The following is a 12539-nucleotide window of genomic DNA, read 5'->3' as shown; positions in this document are numbered from 1 at the left end:
TGTATGTCTCAGGTATTTTCTGTATCCTGGGAAGTGCCACAGAATAATTTGCTGGTGTTTCTCCTTGATGTGCAGGTTGAATAAAGGCAGGCTTGGGCCAGAGAAAGAATCCAGACCTGAGTTTACGTATGTGAAGAGGGAGTTTCCCATGACCTTGAGGAAGAGTTTACATCTTGGCAAAGAAAAGAAACAGCTCACAATACAGTAAATCTTCATTCAGCCTGAACAAAACAGCGCTAAAGTAATAGTTATTACATGATGCAAACTCCAGAGTTACCAGGAATTGGTTTGGATGTTCCAGATGTGGGCTGGAAGGCTTTAGGATCTAGTCAGGCTTGTGATTTGTTCAAATGTTGTTTCCTCTGACATGGTTTGGCTTGACTAAACTTAGTTTAGTTTTAGTTAACTAACTGTATGAGCACTTGATTTGTTTCTGGTTTTATTGACTTCTGTCTTCATCTCCTTAAACTGGCTGTAGTTCACGTGGGAAGAGTAGAAGGGGTTTCTGATAGGATTTTTGAAGCTGCTTGGGTTCAGGCAGGTGTACTATCTATCTGATTTAACTTTTGTGTCAGTGTCCTCTCCTTGCAGTCTTTTCAAACATAATCTACCCACTTTGTAATTATATCTGCAGTAAAGACTTTAAAACAGTTTAAGAATTCATTTTCATTTATTATATTTCTAAAAGGCATGTGTGGAATGGGCTCTTTCCATGACTGAAGCCTCTTCAATGTGAGAATTGAGCATGCGATGTAACAGGAAAAAAACTTCCCTTCCTTTTTTTTGTTAGTATATTCAGATATGGAGGAGAAAATTGAGTTATATAGAGGCTTTTTTTACACCCCATTCTAAGGTGAGCTAAAAAAATGAGCGGTGCTAAGGCTTGATAAACATGTTTTCAAATCTGTACCAGGAATCATTACCTGGAAAATAATTATGAATGTTGGGGAAATAATATTCTGGGTATATAGATAGTAGACTGTGCTCAGGCTGAGAACATATGCTGTTCATGTGTGTCTTCTAAAAATATTTTCACATGCAAATTACATACCCGTTGGCTGCTTGCTTCTAACCAGATTGTCACTGCATGGCTGATGGTTCCCGAGAAATCAAATACGGAGTGGGAGGTACCAACTGAAAATCTTTGCTTTGAACGTTTTGTTTTTCAGGGTTTGTGTTTGCTTCTTGTTTTTTTCTTCTTTTTCCAAAAACTAACAAAATTAAAATTTAGAGGTACAAAGTACCTTTTTGAAAATGTAAGAAGAATCCAATAACTAATTAACTATCTGTATACCTCTTTTTTTTTTTTTTTTTTTTCCTGTTTAATGCTTAAATACATCAGTAATGTTATGTTAACATTATAACAGGAAAGTTTACAGTCATGATAATCTCAGTTTTGGTAGTTTTTGTGTATATAATATCCAGATTTCTGTGATTGTAAACCTTATTGCATTTCATAACTAACTTTAAGTCCACAAACTGGATTATTTTATTACTACTGATGTTACTGATGCTGATAGATACTTGCAGTATCCCTTGGCCTTTGCATCCTAGGATTTCAACCAAAGAAAATGAGGCCTTTTTTGAGATGAGGGTTTTAAAATCACTAGCCAAAATATGCACTTGGTTCTTTTTTAGCTGCTGACCTATTTAAATCCTTTTTTTTTTTTTTTTTTTTTTTTCCTGGAGTAAAAACCTCTTATAAGACATTTTAATGGCTATTTTGCTCCTGAATTTTGAAAATAAATGCTATGTTTACCCTACTATAGTATCTGCAGCCTTGACAAAGGAAGAGAAATCAATTCACTGCTCTGAGGTAAAGGTTTTGTTTGTTTGTTTCCCTGACTCTTAAGGGTGGTTCTTATTTTGTCATCCTTAACAGGAGCATCTTCTCGCTCTGTAACAGAGGTGGAAACTGTTATAAACGGAACACTTTAAGCTTGATGCAATGTTCTTGGTAATCATGGCAAAGATTTCCATTTGGGAATTGCAGCTGCTCTTCAAAATATTTTTTCTTACATTTCATTCTGCTCTTGGAGTTATTTTACCTCCCTGTCCTACAGCCTGTATCTCTCTGACTCCAATCCAACAGGGAACGGTAGTCAAAACTTAGCAGGCTTTGGAGTTTTAGAAATGAATTGCTCTCAGGAATATGTCTACTGGGAAAGCATCAGTGATGCAACGCAGCTTCGACAGTGTGAAACCAGGGATGTTTTTTTCTGACCATGGTCGCTGTGTTTGTGTCCTTAGGACTCCTCCAGTCCAGTTTGGGTATGTTCCTGTGGCATCACGGTGTTACACTGCAAGTCAGCATAGATTTTAGTGCTGATGGGAGAGATTGACTTGGACCCAACATGAGGTGATATAACAGCAGCCCAGGAAAATTCAGGGTTTTGTAAGTGCCAAGATCGTTCTTTGTTGGCCTGTTTATAACAGCAAGGACTTCAAGAAGTCATCTGGAAGTCTGGAGATGCATTGGTTAAAAGACAGAAAAATAAAAAAGATTAGGGCAAGCAAAGTGTTTTGAAATTAAGTGAAAAAAATCATGGTTAATACTTCATGCCCAGATAAGATGTGCTGGTTTCTGGTCTCATGATATTTTTTGTGTGTGTTTTTGTTTGTTTTACTGATGTCGGTCTCCAAAGGTTGATTTTACTTGAGTCTCCCTTTTCCCTTTGTTTTGGCTTTGTACTGGTTTTCTCTTCTGCTGCATGGAAGTCTGAGATTTCTAAGGTGTGATTTCTTTTTTCTTAGTTTTGCTTGTAGTTTGAAATGATTGACTCGTGGTGGATTTCAAAGCCATTTATACTGGTAAGGTGACTCCTGAGTTTTGAGAGCAGCACGTTTCAGCAGTAGCATCTGGAGGTGGTGTTTTGCAGGACTCAAGAAAATCAGGATGATGCTGGTTTGTGCTGCTTCTCTTTTCTGTGGTTTTATAACAGGAAAATCAAATTACACCTATGCAAACGTACAATGTTGAATCTAACATATGACACTTTAAAAAAGGATCTAGTTACTTCATTCGGATTTCAAAATTACTTTGGAAGTTGCCTGCTTCGTTTTCTTGAAAACAAGCAATAATCAAACACATTAATAAAAGATGAACCCATATGAGTTTTGGAAAGTTTCTACATATCCTGCCTGCAGAATGGTTTAGATGTTAGTGGAATGAAGAATATTAAATAATGTGCTGGCTAAGAGATGAACCAGAATCTTATTACAGTCTGTAACTTGCTCCAAGACACTTTTTTTAAGTATTCTAGTTTGTTGCTTTCAAGCTTTCAAGATTTTCAACTTCTGATAGTTGGAGGAGTATGAGAAGCCTTGAGAAAGGAAGAGGAGCAATGATAAATTTCATGAATGTTTTAAAAGTGTGAACTCATTCATTCTTGCTTATCTAGTTAAACATGTATTGACATATTGTTACCTGTCCATCACAGACTTTTCCCTCTAGTCTCTTATATACTCGAGCTAAAACTTAGGAGGACAGTGCCAAACATTATTTCTTAGTCCTCATACTTAAACTCAGATTATTTTTTTTTCTCTCTACAAACAATTTAGGAAAACATCCTGGGTAAGGATGTTTGTACTGTTTTAGTTACTGACATGAATGTGCAGAGGATCAAGTTAGACTCATCTCTTTCTAGTAAGTACTACATAAATGCCAAATATATATATATATATATATTCTCAGCAGTTTGAAAATACTTGTCCCATCTCATCTTTCTTGAATTGCCAACATATACTGTGTGCTTTCCTGATTTTTCACAGAATTGCATGAATCTAGATAGTTCGTTAAGTTCACATACAACTAGTCCCAGCAAACTTAAAATATACCTGTAAGCAAAGCCTTTCCTGTTTTTGCATTGCCCTCTGGTTTGGGGGTTGTGGGTTTTCTGTTGTTTTGTTTGCGTTTAAGTCTAAAAAAGTAGCACAGGGCTTAGTGTTACTGTGTTTTTGTGAAACAGCTAGTGAGTCTGAATTAATTCCTTTAGGTGGGGTTGGTCAAACAGAGAAAATAATTGGTCTTTGTGAAGTGCAGGATGTAAAACTGGACACGTGAACTATCTGTTTTATGGTAGTGCTTGAAGGCCACATCAAGACTGAATTTGCTGTGCTGGTTGCTGTAGGAATACGCTTGGTTCTTCACCCTCAAAACCAAAATGTTAGGTCTGAAGACCATTATCCTTCTCAAATAAATAAATAAACACAAATTTCCCAAACTGTTTGTAAAGCATTTTCCTATAACTTAGGTCCTCCATTGTTTGGGGGTGGAAGGGAGGTGGTTGGAGGAGGAAACAAAACCAAATCTGTTACTCTCAATATTTTTTTTTTCCCCCCTTGGTGCCCAAAATATCAATGGTTTAGCTTCTAGCTGAAACCACAAGTTGCCACCTCTGGTTTGCTGCTGTAAATTTATCACCCCGCTAATTCTCATGTGCTGCAACCTGCTGGCCTGTTAAATGGATCTAATTGCATGTCCTCTTCCCTGTCAATCTCTCAACCTTTCTTTCTGCTTTACAATTAGAAATAATACGCTCCGGAGCTGTGGTAATGTTCAGTAATTGTTCCACATAAAGCCTAATTTCCACCTTTGCCTTTAAAACAGAAGGGGCTGGCTGTAATTGTCCCTTTCAGCCTGACAGTGCTTTTTCCTTCTGCCAGAGGTGGTATTAACTGGCCGCACAGCTCATTTTCATACAGCTTGTAGCGTGTTAATGGAGGAGGTTTTGAGGTGCGCTGGTGTCACATCACTGGGATACTGGGGTAGTCCTCTGTACACAAGGCAGTGTGAGTGACGTTCAGAGCTGTCTTTTTGTCTTGTTTTCTAGTCCAAGTTGTCAAGAAAGTGGTTTTGCACTTTGACAAAAACTCAGTCAACATCTACTAAGCTGCTTCTTACATAGCAGCAGTACCTGGCGAGGTTTGCACATATCTGTCTGTATGTGGTATCACAAAAGCATCCCCATACTTTGTTCCTTCCTCCCTCAGACAAGGGGCCAGGACAGTCAGTCGTTACTTGGTGTTCAGGTTTTAAGCTTTCTGTCTCAACTAGAATGTCACAGAACATATGGGGTTGCCATAAACATGCAAACGCAGTTGTTTTTGTTGCCAGCAGGTATTTTTCAGTGATTTTTTTTTTTTTTTTAACAGAAAAGCAACATAGTATTAAATATACTATTAAAAGGGAACCTAAACAATTAGTAAAATCAATTATTCAGCTTTATTAAGCAGAAAAATATCAAATAAATAGTGCTTGTTAATCAAAAAGTATTTAATATGTTTGTCAAGATTATAAAATAAAAATATCCAAGATGGGAATTTTATATCAGTAGTTTTAATCTCAGGTCAAATAGGGACAAGCCCTCTATGCAGTCCAACTAGTACTAAAAAAGCCCTCCATGCAATCAAACATACAGCAGTGGTCGTTAATGAGTGCTTTGGGAAGGCAGGTAAATAACGTTTTGAACAAGTTTAAGTTAAATTTAAGAGCAATTTAAAAGGTTTTCAGTGCATTTCTTAAAATATTGACGTTTAAAAATGCCTCTCAGATGGGAGAGAGCAAGGTTATCAACGCTGCTAAAGTGCATAGCCAGTCTTTTTGCACATCCTACTGCTCTTTTCCATGTTGTTGTTACTATTTAAAGAGCATTTTTTTAGTCTTCAGTAGTGTCCACAATCAACAAAAATCACCATGAAATCCTAATGAATGAACCAAATAAAAATATTCTGTACTCTTTCCATTATATAAACTTAGTTTTAAATAAGTTGTATTAATATCTGAGGTTACTTATATTAGAAGGAAATAAATACCTAAATAAAATCATTCTTTAGAAGATGAGTTTTTCTTTTCTCTTTAATTAGTGTCCCAGAGTTCGTGTCTCACTGTATAGTGTAAATTGTTACTGTATTTCATGCTTCAGAGGGATGTTACTGAATTAGTGTAAGGCAAACTGCCTTTGTAATTCATGTTTGTGTTGTTGGATAATCATAGTTCTATAAAATATATCAGCTTTTTCTTTTTACATTTGGATTGTTTCAGTGATTTTATTTTTTTATTTTAAACTATCGGTGCTATGCCATATTAAGTCACTTCTTCATGCGTGGAAAGAAAAGGTATAAAACTGAGTACAAACCTGAACTGCTGCTGCCAGTGCTGTTATTTTCTCTGGTTTTATAGGTATCTCTCAGACCAGGACCTCTATCCTGTACTCATCAACCCGTGAGACCTAACGTGAAGCCAGGACCCAGCCGTGTGCATCCTGCCTCACTCAGTAGTTCGTCACCCCCTACTTCACTCCATCCTGTTCTTGTACACCAAAACCTACTCACATACGGCTGGGCCACTTCCAAAATTACTCTTAAAACAGAACATGCTTAGCAGATGTTAAACATGAAATAAAAGTGTATATACTTCTATACTACATAAGTATATACACTATATATTGTATGTATATATAACTGTATATATTGTATATACTTAGAACCATGGTGCGTTATAGTATATAAGTACTGTGTGGCAAATAACTGCTCCCACAAACCCTTCTGCAGACAACTAAAGCCCTCAAAGGCAGTTGAGTGCATTTGGTTGAGGATTACCTGCGATTAGTGGTCTGCAAGGTTAAGAGTACGACCTGTGCCATTAATGAGCACTCGTGTATTAACGCTGCTTTGAGCAGGGGGTTCAGCTAGGTGACCTCTGATGTCTGTTCCAACGAGAAGTTTGTGATTATCACGCTTGTGTTGTGCAAACAGATACTTCACTTAAAAACCAACATATCAGTTGTATCAGCTAACCCTTGGCAAATTTGTTGCAATTAATTTTACTTACTACATCATGGTGTAGCACAGAGATGCAAATGTGGCCCAAGTTTAAGGTTTAAAACAGAATAAGGAATGAATCCATGCCTTTTCGCATATCACATCCAATTCCTCGCATACAGTTTTAGATGAAACTGAATTCCTTGTATTCCTAGCATACAGTTGACTCGGTTGCAGTTCTGGAACTAATTCAGAGTACGTAGTGCTTGAAAATGCAATGCTTTATGTGCAGCTGAGCTGTGTGAAGGGACTTAAACTTACTTGGACTATTTCATGTGTGGCTAGCAGTGAGGTTGTAACAAAGCCATCATGCAGGTTAGCAGCCTGAGTAACAAAGACTCGAGGCCTAAAAACTAAAAAACCTGATAACTTTCCAAAGCATCGACTCAGAACGTGATAGGGAACTCCTATATTTAAAAACAACCAAACAAAATTGTGTAAGGTTATTCTCTGTAGATCCTGAATATATGTAGATGTTGCCACAGCTGCTTGAGTTTAATAAGCAATACATGTCAAGTGAATTTTCCAGTGAATTTTCCATTATTTCAGAAATGGTATTTTGATTAACACTAGTGTGAACCTTCTCGTTGAGACGTATGGGGAATTTGTATGGGTTTCCTTCTCTTGTCTGGATAAAATTCATACCTACTGGTACCTCCTTAACTGTTTCCATTTAGTACTGTTAATTATTGACTTTTAAGCCGAAAGTTAGTGATGAGGGAGGAAATCTCCAAATTACTGGCTGTAAAAAGCCAATCACTTTCACACGCAGGTGACCAAAACTGGGTTTATGCAACTTTTTAACCCTTCCAAACATGTGATACAGCCACTGTAACAGAACGGGGTTGTGCTGTGTAGTTGCAGTGTATTCAGGGACATACTTGGTTGCTTGTGTGCTTTTATTAAGAAATTAAAGGTTGACAGTGCTATAGCTGAAGTAAGTCATGTGTTAAGGACTTGGCAGGTCTCCTGGACTTTCTGGGGCTGTAGAAAGCAATTAAAAGGAATAAAAGGTGCTTAGAAGGAGCCAACTGATTTCTTTACGTTATTCTTCACCACAAAGAAAGTTGTGGCCATTCTGTTGGTCTCAGACAATGGCGATGGGATGTTATCTGATTATCGGATTAGAGAACCAAAAGCTCAAACGCTCGAATAAAGTGCTCAAGACCCCAATGCCATGAGGACTGGATGCCATTCAGTGGTGCTAAAGGATGAAGTGGCTGACCTGCTAAGAAGACTGTATCTCGTTAGGATGAGATGCTGTGCCAGAAGACCAGGAGCTGTCAAATATTGTAGGAACCGTAACTTTACACAGAACATGAGGAATGGATCTGGAATTTGCAGACTGAGGACTTAAATTTTAATGCCAAGCAAACAGATTTGAATATTTTGGATAGTTTGGATAGCCCCGTAGTTCTGTGGGCACAAGATATAACAGAGCCTAATTTCCTACGTAATTATACCTTGGAGGTGCCAGCTGCTGCTGGGGTGTTTGTGAGTTGTGTTTGTGCTCTAATAGTGTGAGTATATGCTGCAGCCTTTACTTGGGGTCGTGGCTCTGAAGTTTACCTGCCTGGTACTTGGAATTCAGAGCCCCCTGAATGCTTATTAACCTATAAAGCTGTCTGAACAGTGGTCATTTCACTCAAGTTGCTTCTGTTCTTGAGAAGAGACGTGTGTAGCCACCTGCCATGTGTAGTTCAGCCTACTTTCCTAAACTTACAGCGTATGGCCTCTGGTGCAGCGACTTGGATCAGAAGATTGTTCCTGACTTCAAGAGGAGTCTTGTGAAAAGCATTAATTTTTAACCCAAGTTAGTTCATCAACACGGTGTAGTGAGTCGCTCCTCAAGCAGATACATCTGCATGCTTTGAGGATGTGGCACAAGGATGAGAATAAGAATGAGAATAAGCAGCAGTAGGGTCTTACCTGTTTGAGTTAGCACTTCGACCACCATAGGGGTTTGTCAAATTATGCCTCTAGAGTTTACCTTAGAAGTCACTAACCTTGTCCTCAACTAAGTGTCCAAAGTAAAATATTGTATACGTTTGGTAAAATGAGAGAAAGTTGAGGGCAGTCACCTAAAATTGGACACATTAGCATAATAATGGTAGGTGTCGTTCAGTATGTGCAGATAAAAATAACCCACAGTGGAAGGAATAACTTTGAACTACTTGAAGATATTTCTAAATTATAAGTAAATGTTGCAAAAACGGGCATATCATTATAGGTACCCTGGTGAAAGTTTCTTCTCAGTGCGCCCACTATGAAAGAAAAAGCCTTACAACTTATTGTAGCAGTGCTCCTCAGTAGCTATAACTAAAAATTCTTTACCTGCTCAAATGAAGTGCCCATCTGGTCTAATTGCAGAAGTCATTTATATTTACTTTATCCTCTGTGTCTTTTTTTTTTTTTTTTAATGTTATTGATAAATAACAAGTTCCTGACGACTAAGTTAAGTCTTTGCAGTAAGTTTACATTAATGAGGTAAAGCTGTTGTGTTCCTTGCTTTCAGTTTGTTTTCTTCAGACCACCTCTACATTTCCCACAATGGCAATACATTCATTCTGCCATTTGGAGGAGCCTGTGCCACAGAATAATGATGTGAAGAAATCGAACTTCTTTGCAAGGAAGAGTCTTCAGTTGTGAACTAGTACCCATGCAGCGAAGAGGTGCTTTGTTAAGTTCAGGTAAGTGCTTTCTCTTTGTTATTTTTTTTTAATTATTTGCCTTTTGTTATGCTGGCATTTGGCTCAGATTAGCATACGTGCAGTGTCATGTTGGAGCCTGTCAGGCTTTGTGTTGGTCATTTGGCACATAAAGTATCCTGGAATTAAAAGGCACATGCTGTAGCACGCATACTTACAAGATACATGGAGGGAAATTATTGTCTTGAAAATCATTTTAGCATAATTTCTAATCTCCGGATTAGAAATTATAGGTGGTAGCTGGTAAGGATGGAGATTATGATTATCATAATGACCTGATTCCCTTTTGCTGCATCTTTTTCGGAGGTTTCTTATGTGTTTCTTTATATTCTGAATTAAATATTTTGCAAAGCCATTGTTGTGGTTAAGGGTGTGAGTATTCATAATTAGGTCTCAAATCATTTGGGGAAAATAATAAGGAAGTCATGGTCACATTTCCATAACTTGGAATATCTTCACTTTTTTTTTTTTTTTTTTTTTTTTTATTATTATAAAAAATCAGCTTTTGACTTTTCTGTAAGAATTTTTTCTTTCCTAAAATGGATCCTTAATTTCTGGCAGGGTAACATTGACTCAGGATTTATTTTAGATGAATGGTTGCTGTATATTCCGGGAGTTGTTTTGTTGTTTTTTTTTGTTTTGCTTGTTTGTTTTTTTTCTAGGCATCCAATTATTTTTATAACATAATAATGACTTCACAGCATAAATTATTTTATAGTCATATTCTGTATGGAAGATGTTTGCAACGTACATTGAATAAAAAAGTTAGAAGTAGAATAATAAAAATACTTATGAATATTTAAGCACATACTGGAATTTCTTTACCTGTGTTCTCATTACAAACTGCAGGGGTTCTCTAACTGGCTATGGGTTTAGTCTTCCAACTGGTAGTGAAACTAGTTGCTTCTTATCAAAAAGGCAGAGTACTGTTTGTCCAACTTCTCAGTGGTGCAACCAAATCTAGAACCTTTTTATGATACCTGTCTTCATTGCTATATTACCAGATCCCTTGCATATATGTGCATACATACATACATATATGTATGTATATATACACACACACACATTATCACAGAATTGCAGAATTGTCTAGGTTGGAAGAGACCTCAAGATCATCAAGTCCAACCTCTAATTCTAAAAACACCATTTGTCTAATAACTCCAAAAATCCCATTTGACTTGCTGGAGGTACTACATGCTGAGAAGTACTAGATTTTAAAAATTTATTACTGTCCTTTTGGGTCCAAAACCAGAGGCTGCTATTCTGCATGTTTATGTGCATGTGCCTAACTGTACATCAGTGTCGTCCTGGTACAATGCTGATTCCTAAGAGTTTTGGTGACATAAAAAGAGCAATACGTTTTACTGTAAGTAGAGGCGATGTGAGGATATTGTTTCAAATAAATGTAATGGATAACTAAAAAACAGAATCTAGTTAAGAAAAGCCTTTGAACTCTTAGTAAGGTACTCCAAATATGGATAGCACCGGTGAAAATGAGAATTTTGCTTCAGTGAAGTTCTAAAAGTTGAAATGCATTTATTTCAATGAAATAGTCACCAAAAAAATCATTTCAGAGGCCATTCTTAAATTTTCTGGTTTTGCTTCTTACTTGGGTGTATACCGCTTGTTACACTCATACATTATTTTCAAAATACTTTTTTATAAATGCTGCAGAATTACGAAAAATGAGGAAATAATGCATATGGCTTCATTTGTTTTGTATATGTAAAGTGAGCTTTTCCTCTTGAATCTTTCAGCGGAACTGTTATTGTTCCTAACACAGTCTCCTGTACATGGACAAAGTTGGTTTTTCTTCAAAAAATAAACAGAATGCTGTATGTGAAGAGTAAAAAGGTAAGGCATTTGATTGCTATTTCAGGAAGCAGTTAAAAGTAATTTCAATAATTTGTAATGCACACAAAAACACAAAAATACATGATTTGTTATGCATCATGAAGTGTCAAATCTTTTATATCAGTTTCTGTTGTTTTTTTTCATCTCATGGGTGGAATTTCTGAATGTATTCAGCTCTGTGTTCTAAATGTGTTCCCAGAAATCAGTGAGCTGACCTGAGTGGGAATAAAGGTTGGTTTATCTTTAGTGAGACAAAGTTAAGTCATAGCTAAGTAATTTTGAAATCCCATCCTTGAAATACCAGGTCTTTGACATTCAGTGGGATGAGAATCTCAGAACAGACTGACTACTGTGGACTCCTAAGCTACAGTTCAGGTAAATAACTTCTTTGGAGGAGGAACTTAAAGGTTTCTTCTTTTTTAAATTATGATAATTAGGTAGCAAAGGGTGCAACATAACTTGAAATACTTTCCTCTTACATTTAAAATAAATATCCCCATACCTGCTCCAGTTTGAACATCATGTAGTTATCTAATGTTTAAGAAGTACTGTTTCTAAAGAGGACTTCTTTACTGCCATAGAATATCAATGTCTTGTTTCATTCACAGCAATTTTAACTTTTTTTTTCTGATTTGTAGACATGAGTGAGATTCTAATTCAGCTATGGCAATTTCCATTTTGCAAATACAGAGGTGTCTTTTGGCAACGCATGCATAATTTAGAAGGAACAGCTTCTATATTGGAATAAGTGTTAGGGACTCTGTTCAGATCATGGGATTAACTAGTTTCCTGCTTCAGCTGGTCGTTTGTAATGCAGTAGGGTAGTTTGTAACCTAGAGCCTTAAAGTCACCTGGACTTAGTGCTGCTTTACTTTTATTTCCACTCTTGTAAGGTACAGTGGTGCAGCAGGTACTGCTACTGCTGTTGTGGAGGCAGGAAACAGAGGGAGCAGAGTGCACAACGGCAATGGGAACCGTTACAGTCATCTCCGGTAATCTGTCCTACCTCATAATCCAGGGTCCTCTTTCACTCTCTGCTTTGGAGTGGGGAGGGGCAAAGGAGAAATGGAAAATAGTTCTGTAATTGGTAGAAAAAGAGTAAGAAATTGTCTTGTCTTTTTTATTAAAAAAAAAAAAAGTTTTTCTCCTGCATGA

Source organism: Aythya marila (genome assembly GCF_965140915.1).
Source record: "Aythya marila genome assembly, chromosome: 1".
Taxonomy (NCBI): domain Eukaryota; kingdom Metazoa; phylum Chordata; class Aves; order Anseriformes; family Anatidae; genus Aythya; species Aythya marila.
Note: the sequence above shows the minus strand (reverse complement) of the source record.